This window comes from Oryx dammah, unplaced genomic scaffold (genome assembly GCF_014754425.2).
Source record: "Oryx dammah isolate SB20612 unplaced genomic scaffold, SCBI_Odam_1.1 HiC_scaffold_11163, whole genome shotgun sequence".
NCBI classification, from domain to species: domain Eukaryota; kingdom Metazoa; phylum Chordata; class Mammalia; order Artiodactyla; family Bovidae; genus Oryx; species Oryx dammah.
In genome coordinates this window covers 4811942-4822393 of record NW_024080556.1, presented here as the reverse complement: position 1 = coordinate 4822393, position 10452 = coordinate 4811942, and positions in this window count along the sequence as shown.

Sequence of the window (10452 nt, the reverse complement as noted above, 5' to 3'; positions counted from 1 at the left end):
GCAAGAGATTGTGGGTCCGGCGTCGGAGCTGAGAACCAATGAGCATTGCGGGGCGGGCCGAGCGGCGGCGGCTGGCGTGGCAGCTGCGGGGGCTGGGTTAGGAGTAGTTTTTTTGTGACGGTTGTTGGCAACGCAGACGGCTGTTTTTGTGGAGTGGATGGCCTGCTCCCGTGTTGCTCTACTTTCTGTGCACAGTACCTCTGCTCCAAACTATATCCTTTTTCGTTAAACCCACAGAATCCCCCTACCAGATGGAACCAAGAGAAATAAATACGTATTTAGATTGCCAAAAATGAGGGAGTCCCATGTGTCGGGATATTGGATCTGGGTAGGCCAGATCTCACTCAATCTACAACTGTACAGGTGCGAAACCCCGAGTTTAATTCAGAATTTAGGCTTCTGCAAGTAGTTTTTGGTGGAATTTCCTTTCGGTTCAGTTGAGTTCAGTTCAGTCGCTCAGTCGTGTCCGACTCTTTGCGACCCCATGAATCGCAGCACGCCAGGCCTCCCTGTCCATCACCATCTCCTGGAGTTCACTCAGACTCATGTCCATCGAGTCCGTAATGCCATCCAGCCATCTCATCCTCTGTCATCCCTTTCTCCTCCTGTCCCCGATCCCTCCCAGCATCAGAGTCTTTTCCAATGAGTCAACTCTTCGCATGAGGTGGCCAAAGTACTGGAGCTTCAGCTTCAGCATCATTCCTTCCAAAGAAAACCCAGGGTTGATCTCCTTCAGAATGGACTGGTTGGATCTCCTTGCAGTCCAAGGGACTCTCAAGAGTCTTCTCCAACACCACAGTTCAAAAGCATCAATTCTTCAGCGCTCAGCCTTCTTCACAGTCCAACTCTCACATCCATACATGACCACTGGAAAAACCATAGCCTTGACTAGACGGACCTTAGTCAGCAAAGTAATGTCTCTGCTTTTGAATATGCTATCTAGGTTGGTCATAACTTTTCTTCCAAGGAGTAAGCATCTTTTAATTTCATGGCTGCAGTCACCATCTGCACTGTGTCCTTGCCTTTGCTCCTCTCTTGCTTACCGAGTTAGTCTTTCTTCAAACTAAGGTGTTTTCTATGATTTTCCCTTTGAAGCCTGATTGTTTTTTTTTGTTTGTTTGTTTCTTTTCACGCCGTTTGCTATTAAAAGGCTAAGATCCTTTGATGTTGTGGGTAAGGGGCCCTGAAGTAACTGCTTCACTGTAAAGTGACCGGTGAGGGAGGTTAGAAATTTATATAGTCAAAGACTGAATGCTGTTCTTGCAAATTGTTCCCCAGCCAGCCTTTTTTCTCCTATTTGGCTACAAAAGATGGTAAAGCGTCTGCCTACAATGCGGGAGACCCGGGTTCAATCCCTGGGTCGGGAAGATCTCCTGGAGAAGGAAGTGGCAACCCACTCCAATATTCTTGCCTGGAAAATCCCATGGACAGAGATGCCTGGTGGGCTACAGTCCAAGGGGTCGCAAAGAGTCGGACACGACTGAGTGACTTCACTTCACTTCATCCTTGTTCTGTTACCCTGACCAACACATATTTCCCTATTTTACTTTATAGTATTAATATCTTCACCCCTTCTACCCTCCAAATCTGTAACACATTTCTATTAATTTAACTTGTTTATCCTCAAGAAGGGAAGAAAGAGAATGTTTATGACTTTGTTTTGGATTTATTCTATGTAACAACCTTGAATAAGGTATTATATTCCTAAACCTCATTTTGCTCATCAGTGAAATGGACGTAATAGTGCCTACTTCATGGTCAAAGCCTACAAAGCTCTTAGGGCAGAACCTGGTGTACAGCAAATGTTCATAAATAAGAGCTGTTACTACTACATTACCACTACATCATTCCTAGTAACCACAGCTCCTGAAGTCCACTTTGCCCTCCATGGTCCCTTAAACACCTGTTCTAGTCCTTAATTTCTTCAAATGCCTAAATTCCAATAATTCAGAATTTCTAGAATTTTTTTGATTCCCCAAATCCAGTAATCCAGACTAGTTTACATCTTGATATGAACATGTTTTCAAAATGCTTTTCCTTAGTGATGTGTATATTTGCTTCAGCTATTTATTATTATTATTAGTTGTTGTTGTTGTTCAGTGGCTAAGTCGTGTCCCACTCTGCCACTCCATGGACTGCAGCATACCAGGCTCCTCTGTCTTTTCTTCTTTTTAATAATTATTTGTCAGTTTTCTTTATTAAAGTTTCCATTTCCAAATGAAACAAAACAAAAGGTACATATTTTTCTAGAAACAAATAATGAATATTTGTTTTCCAGCACAATAAGAAAACAAACAGAAATCTTGCTAAAGACTGCAAACTTAAAATTTGCTTTAAAAATATCTACGTGGTGGTGCTGGTTTAATTGCTAAGTTGTGTCTGACTCTTGCTACCCCTATGTACTGTAAGCCTGCCAGGCTCCTCTGTCCATAGGATTTCCCAGGCAAGAATACTGGAGTGGGTTGCCATTTCCTTCTCCAGGGTAGCTTTCCCAACCCAGGGATTGAACCCACGTCTCCTGCGTTGGCAGATGGATTCTCCACTGCTGAGCCACCAGGGAAAAATACCTATAAAAGAATATTTAAAAGTCATCATTAGTTGTTGACCATTAATCCCATAACTTGGAATTAAGTCTCGATAATTTGAGGTCTTGCTTGGGGGCCACTCTTTGGAGTGTGCAGTTTGAAGTCCTGTCCTCTGCTCAAGCCTTGGATGAGGTAGGGATAGGAACCACCAAATGTCAAGTGGGAGGAGCATAAGGGATAGAACCTGATATGTGAGATATCTCTTTTTGGATTGCCTCTCTTTCATGTGTGTGTGCATGTGAAGTCACGTCAGTCATTTCTGACTCTTTGTGACCCTATGGACCTTAGGCTGCCAGGCTCCTCTGACCCTGGGATTCTCCAGGCAAGAATACTAGAGTGGGTTGCCATGCCCTCCTCCAGTGCATCTTCCCAACCCAGAGATGGAACCCGAGTTTCTTATGTTTCCTACATTAGCAGACAGGTTCTTTACCACTAGCACCACCTGAGAAGCCCTCTCTTTCATGGTGTACAGCTAACTCTACTTACTCTGTGTCAGGACCATTTTGCCCACTTTAAGGCTTCTGATTTGCCTCCCCAGTTCCCAGTCACCAGCTTGATTTTTTCATTCTTTCAGCTTCCAACACACCACTTAGTCTCCCAATTCAAAGCCTGGTTAGACTTCCTTATTCTGAGCTCTCCAGGTTCTGAGTCGTATCTTGACAACTGATCTCTCATCCTGCCTGGGAGGTAGGGCAGACCGTGCATACACAGTGTAAGGCTTCCAGATCTTCCCCAACTCAGTTCCCTGACTTTTCATTAAAGGAATGGTTTTTCCTCAAGCACAATCTTAGACCCGTTGTCCTGACATTTGTGTGCTCAGTCGCTCAGTCCTGCCTGAATGTTTGAGACCCCATATCCCACTAGGCTCCTCTGTCCATGGGACTTCCAGGCAAGAATACTGGAGTGGGTTGCCATTTCCTACTCCAGGGGATCTTCCTGATCCAGGGATTGAGTCTGTTTCTCTTGCACCTCCTGCACTGGCAGGCAGATTCTTTACCACTGTGCCACCTGGAAAGCACGGTTCTGACGTTAATGACTTTTTATTGATGAGCAGCTCTTCACGGTTGAATACAGATCATAAAGTCACATTCATTTCTTGATCAAGCAAAACAAAACCTTACAGCTTATAGAGTGACAGTTCTGAACAGATACAAAAAGCAAAGAATTATCTGGGGATAATTCTAATGGATTGATCTACTGATATTTCTGTCTACAGAATTTTGCTTGCTTTCAAAATGGTACATTTTACTATTATGGAAAACCATAATTTATTTTTTAATATCTAAAATTACCATTGCTTAATAGAGAAATCAAAAACCCTGAAGCAGCTTTTTAATTTTTTTTATTAAAAGAAAATTAACATTCTGTGAAACATTTAAATAAATATTTTTCATCATAGTTATTTCTATAGCACAGCTTCAATTAGTAGTAATTTTTATTGCTGAATACAGGAAGACCCAAGGTTTAAGAATAATTAAGAGTTTACCAGGTCCCTTCAGAAGATGTCTGGATAAGAATGGAGAGAAATAATTTATTAGATTAGAAATAATCTAAGCTAATCATAGATTAGAAATAAATTCATATTAAAAAATGGCATGAACTCTTCACTCTTATATTTCAGTAGAGAGGTTCAGCCATGTAATACCCCTTGGGGCTGTCCATATTGTTATTAGAGCTATAATATAGTTCAGCTTTATTATGAGTTATGTAGACCTGATTTGAGCAATTCTGGCAATCTAATGCCATTTATGATTTCTAATGATAAATATGTTGAGATTCATTCAACTAATATAACTTTACAGTTTATAATATAATTTATCCTGTATGTGAATTGAAAACTAAAAAATTAAATAGGGAAGTCACTAGTTAAGACTCAGTGTTTTCACTGTCATGGGCCTAGGCTTGATTCCTGGTCCAGGAACTATGATCTTGCACAGCCGAAAAAAAAAAAAAAAAAGAAACACTGAATCCATAATGAAAGCCTAATTGATGCTACAGCATGATAGACATTGTGGCTTTGATCTTGAAGAAATTTGAGCCTTTTCTGCAAAATTAGGTTAATAATTCCTGCCTTATGGATTTCTTTTGCAAAATATGGGGCATAATGTACATAGAAATGTGTTGGAAACAAAGCAATAAAATCAATGAAAGCTTTTAGGTGTACAAGTTTATCCTCTTCAAGTCCCTAGAATCTTCTTTTAGCTCACAACAAGGACTAAGTCCTTCCAAGTGTCAGGCGAGTGTATGGTCCTCAGTTCTGTCTTGTCACAACAAAGATTTGGAGTGTCGGACATTAAAGCCTTCTGTGTGTCACAGCTCTCAGGTCTCAAACAGACCATGTTATAGCTCTTAGACAAATCAGTGTTACAGCTCTATTTTATTTAGAAAATAGCCGGAAAATCCATCTTCGAGGCATGAGGGCATGTCGACCCAAAGACGAAAAGAGTAGAGCGTCCCAGTGCGCGGGAGAGAGGGAGAGCGACCCCCGGCCCTTTGGCTCCTCTTTTTATATGTTTTCTCTTCTCTCTGGACCTGCCCGATATAAACTAGGCTAGCCAGGAGAGTTGTTTGTTCTACCTGAGGTCCTCACTCCGGTCCTCGGACCTTCCTTTGTTCTGTTTTCACTGGCTTTTCTTCCTTATCTTTTAGCCACTGCCATTCTGGACTGTTTCCTATTCCAACTACCTAACACAAGGAACACAGAGATGAATTTTCTGTCATCAGCAACCAGAACTAGACATATTTATCAGTAATGTGTTACAAAGGTGAAAAGAGGAGGAAACACTCAGCTTTGAAGCTAAGCTCTGAGTTCATCCCCCACCTCCTTTGCCTCCTTAGCTTTAAAGACATGGGGTGAAAGAGCAGCTGTTAGAACAAAAACACCTTCAACCCTACTCTTCCCTCTCTGGTCTTTTCCTTATTACTCATGGTATATTTTTTTCATAATAGCATCCATTGCCACATTTTGTCCATTTTTTCTTCTCAGTGTCTATTATCTATTATTTTAGCATACCAGGATTATGATAATGATCTTCGATCTTCTAATTCAGCTTGGTACTTCACTGCACGATTAATACAAATATTTTTCAAGCACATACTTCTTCATGCTAATGCTCCTGTTCAAAATAAAGAGAGAGTTGCTGTTGTCCGTCAATTATCCTTAGGAGGATAAGTGTCTTGACTTTTGCTTTTTAATTTCTTAATTTCAAACTGCTGCTCTTGGATCTTTCTCTGACTACCTCTGGCCCTTTAAAATATTAGACATATCAATACTTCTTGTTAAAGGGACTTGTTTGTATATGACACACATTTCATACAGTGAAAAATACTCACCTCCTCACAATGCAATATGTATTCTTTGCTCTAATTTTTATGTGAAATTAAACATTTTATAAGTGAGAATTTAATCCATATTATCATCATCCTAGAAGTTTCTAGTATAAATAACTTAATTTGTTTTCCCTCTTTCTAGGAAGAATTTACATGTATAAAGGATTGAGAGGGTAACAGGCAGGAAGGCCAGGGGTCTCCAAATGGAGGAAATAATATGCGAGTGTCAGACATTTTTATCCCTCTCTTAAGCAGCAGGAGGAAACAAACTAGTGATATATTTTTTTTCCCTTCTCTATACAAATTTAAAAAAGAGGTTTCTCTTAAGATACTGTGTTGTCATAAGGACACCTGGTCCCACCTGAAGTTAACTATTCTCAAACCTGGAGTTAACCAATGTATTTTTCTTATGGAAATGTTTGTCTTAAACTATGTTAATATACTATGCTTTTACCCCAGACTTTAATGGCTCAGAACCTACTTGACAAACCATTATGTTATACTCAGACATTGTTCCCCTAATCTATGTAAAAGAAACTATTTATACAGTAATCTGCCCTTCTACAAGATTCAAGTCAATCGTTTTATGGCCTGAGATGACTGGTCTGGTGCCAAGATTATCCCAAAATATATCTTATGGATGAGGGGCCTGGTGCCATTCTGAGTTTTAAGACATTCCTTTATTTCATTAACAAACTACTAGTGACTATATAACATCCAGCTGAAGACTAGCAGGGGGGTACTCTTTCTGCCCCCTTCTGATGCCTATGTCAGAAGCTTTCTCTATCTTCTTTATACTTTAATAAAACTTTATTACACAAAAGCTCTGAGCAATCAAGCCTCGTCTCTGGCCCCAGATTGAATTCTTCTCCAGAGGCCGAGAATCCCGGCGTCTTTTCATGGTTCAGCAGCAACCTTTCAGGACTATCTGATTAAATACATATATTATTCTGAAGAAAAATGAAAGGAAAATACTCTTGGCACATAGCCAGACACACTCAAGTATCTTGCCCAAAAGGAATCATCTTTTTCTGCTCATAGGCACAGGACCCATTACCATGGTAACCGTAACTAGTGGTCTCTAACTGGATGTGAATTTTATACAATTATTTGAAATACTTAGGCATCAAGTCAGGATAAAGTGCAGTTTCTGTAATATATATTTTGGTATGCCTGGAAAATCCCATGGACGGAGGAGCCTGGTAGGCTGCAGTCCATGGGGTCGCTAAGAGTCAGATAGGACTGAGTGTCTTCACTTTCACTTTTCACTTTCATGCATTGGAGAAGGAAATGGCAACCCACTCCAGTGTTCTTGCCTGGAGAATCCCAGGGACGGGGGAGCCTGGTGGGCTGCTGTCTATGGGGTCGCACAGAGTCGGACACGACTGAAGCGACTTAGCAGCAGCCACAGCAGCAGGATGTTTTTTATCTCAAAAATCTTATTGAGGAAAAGTTTCATCATACTGTCTATTCATTTGCTTAATTAAACAGCTTACTCAGCACTTACCATGGCCACAGTGTGTGCTAAGCATGTTAGAGGAGTTGAAAGTACCTTAACTGAGAGTAATTTCTCTAGTAAAATCAGTTTGTCACGGGTAAACAGAATTCCTGGAAAGACTGTTTTTCCTAAGAGCTTTTTTAATTTTAGTAAGATCTGATCATAATAACTAGATTGGTATATCAGAGCCTGCAAGTAATGTGGGAAGAGGTTTGTAGCTGGGCAGACTGCCCACAGTATCCAGGTACCCACTGTAACCCAGACAGCAGGCTCCTTCTTTTTGGTCTCAAACATGCTGTCTGCGGCTACCTTCAGGGAAGGCAAAGTCAGGGGAGATAAATTTTTATGTTTCTTTCACTGGAGCTTGGACACTTCCTTTCAGCTAGTGCCAACCTGAGGAAACTGAAAATGCCTACTAATGAGAATGGAAGAAGGTTGTGACCCTCCAATGGTTTTCCCAAACCAAATACACCATAGATTCAGATCAAAGGTTAAGCATCTCAGTTTTGGAGGATACACATAATAATTTCAAAAATGTATGTGTTGGGGCTTCCATGATGGCTCAGTGGTAAAGAATCTGCCTGCTGATGCAGGAGACACGGGTTCAATCCCTGGTCCAGGAAGATCCCACATGTCTCAGAGCAACTGAGCCTGTGTGCCACAACTACTGAGCCTGTGCTCTAGAGCCCGAGGGCTGTAACTACTGAAGTCCCTGCTCCCTCGAGCTGGTGCTCTGCAACAAGAGAAACCACCGCAATGAAAAGCTCACGTACCTCTCAAGTAGAGTGTAACTCCCACTCTCCACAAGTAGAGAAAGCCCACGCAGCAGCAAGACCAGTACAACCCCCAAATAAATAAAGTAAAATTATTTGAAAAAAAAAAAATGACCTGTGATGATCTCAATTATCTCAAAATAAAAAGGTTAAAAATATATGTGCAACTTGAAACAGTTTCTTTGCCCTGGCATTGTCTCTGCCTACCTTCCCCTGTAGGGAGGAGGCATTCCCTATTTTCTTGTTCTGCTAATATTTTGCCTGATGAAACCAGGAGACGTATCAGTTAGGACTGGGTTTCTGGTCAAGTAGCAATGCAACCCTGAAAGAGCAAAGGCTAGTATTGTCAGGGACCCAACCTCTTTTCAGCTCAGTTCTCTACACCTTCCCCAAAGGGGCTGGTGTTTGCCCTCCTGGTCGAAGGAGGCACCCTGCTCCATAAAGCAGGAAAAACAGGAAAGGCTGGAGAAAGGCAAAGGAATGCATCACAGCCATCTTTTAAGGTAAGTTTCTAGAATACACCACAAGATTACTTCTGTTTTCATAACTCACCATATACAAGTTGGTCACTCTTCACTGCACTCACTGATGAGAAACAGTCTCTTCTTCATGGCCCTGTGCCCAGCCAATGATTTCAACAATTAACACTCGCATTGTGTTCATTACGTGCTAGGCACTGTTCTGGTGTAATAAGAAGCCTAATGGGCCAGCGATCGACATAATATAGGCAACATTACAGACGTAACAATAACAGGAGTGGCAATCCGTTACTGAGAGCTTACCACCTGTTGGGCATTGTGTTAGATGCCTTACGTATGACGTAATCAGTCCTCAGATTGATCCACATCAAAAGGTAGATATTTTCCGTATTTTATTTATTTTTCTATTTTACTTTACAATTCTGTATTGGTTTTGCCATACATTGACATGAATCCACCACGGGTGTACATGCGTTCCCAAACATGAACCCCCCCTCCCACCCCCCTCCCCAGGTGAAGAAACTGAAGATAAAGGAGACAAAGAATTTGCCTGAGGGCACAGAGGTGGTAAAACATAAACCTACAATTTGAACGGGAATTTGGACCTAAATATATTTTTCTAAAAACTCTCTTCATAGTGAAACACTTTCTCCCACTTGGGGAAAAGTGGGAGGCAATTAAATGTTGGAGCTGGGATCTGGAGTTAGATTTGAATCTCAGCTTTACTGTTAAAAGCTCTGTGAACTGGGACATTTGATTTAATCTTTTAGGTTTTGTTTCCTCATCTGGAAAAAGGGATAATAACTTCATAGCAAAAATGTAAGGAACGCGTCCATGTAGAACACTCAGTGTAGTAAGGACGAGGTAAATCTCTAATTATTATTATTAGTAGTAGCAGTAGTAGCATTTTAGATTGCACTCTTTAGGATAAAGTGGACAAGAGGTAAAATTAGATGTATTACCCAGAAATCACTGCAATGATCAAAAGGTGATGGAACTTAGAAGAGTAGAGACAGTTGTACAAGAATAAATGTTTCACTTATTATCAGATATACAGGAAGATATTCTTATTACCTCCTTATTCTCCATTCCTTACATTGACCAAGATGGGAACATCATATCGATTTACTTTATGAATTTTTCAGATCCTGAAGAAACAATGCTAATATACAAAGTATTTTTTAATGACTTGCTCAACAGCTAAGTAGCCACTTTTTACATTAAAAAGTATTTTAAAAAATTTAAACACAAATTTGTAAGGCAGAATTATTCAGAGAAACTTTTTTTTTTTTTAAGTAGCTGGCTTATGAATGAAGGCTATGTGAAGCCATATTGCTCATGGATTTTTAACAAGCATTTAAAAAAGTCTTAGTTAAAACTGCAATTTTTCTGGTACAAATTTAACTAATATGCAGAGTACATCATGAGAAACGCTGGGCTGGAAGAAGCACAAGCTGGAATCAAGATTGCCGGGAGAAATATTAATAACCTCAGATATGCAGATGATACCACCCTTATGGCAGAAAGTGAAGAGGGACTAAAAAGCCTCTTGATGAAAGTGAAAGAGCAGAGTGAAAAAGTTGGCTTAAAGCTCAACACTCAGAAAACTAAGATCATGGCATCTGGTCCCATCACTTCATGGAAAATAGATGGGGAAACAGTGGAAACAGTGTCAAACTTTACTTTTTTGTTCTCCAAAATCACTGCAGATGGTGACTGCAGCCATGAAATTAAAAGACGCTTACTCCTTGGAAGGAAAGTTATGACCAACCTAGATAGAATATTGA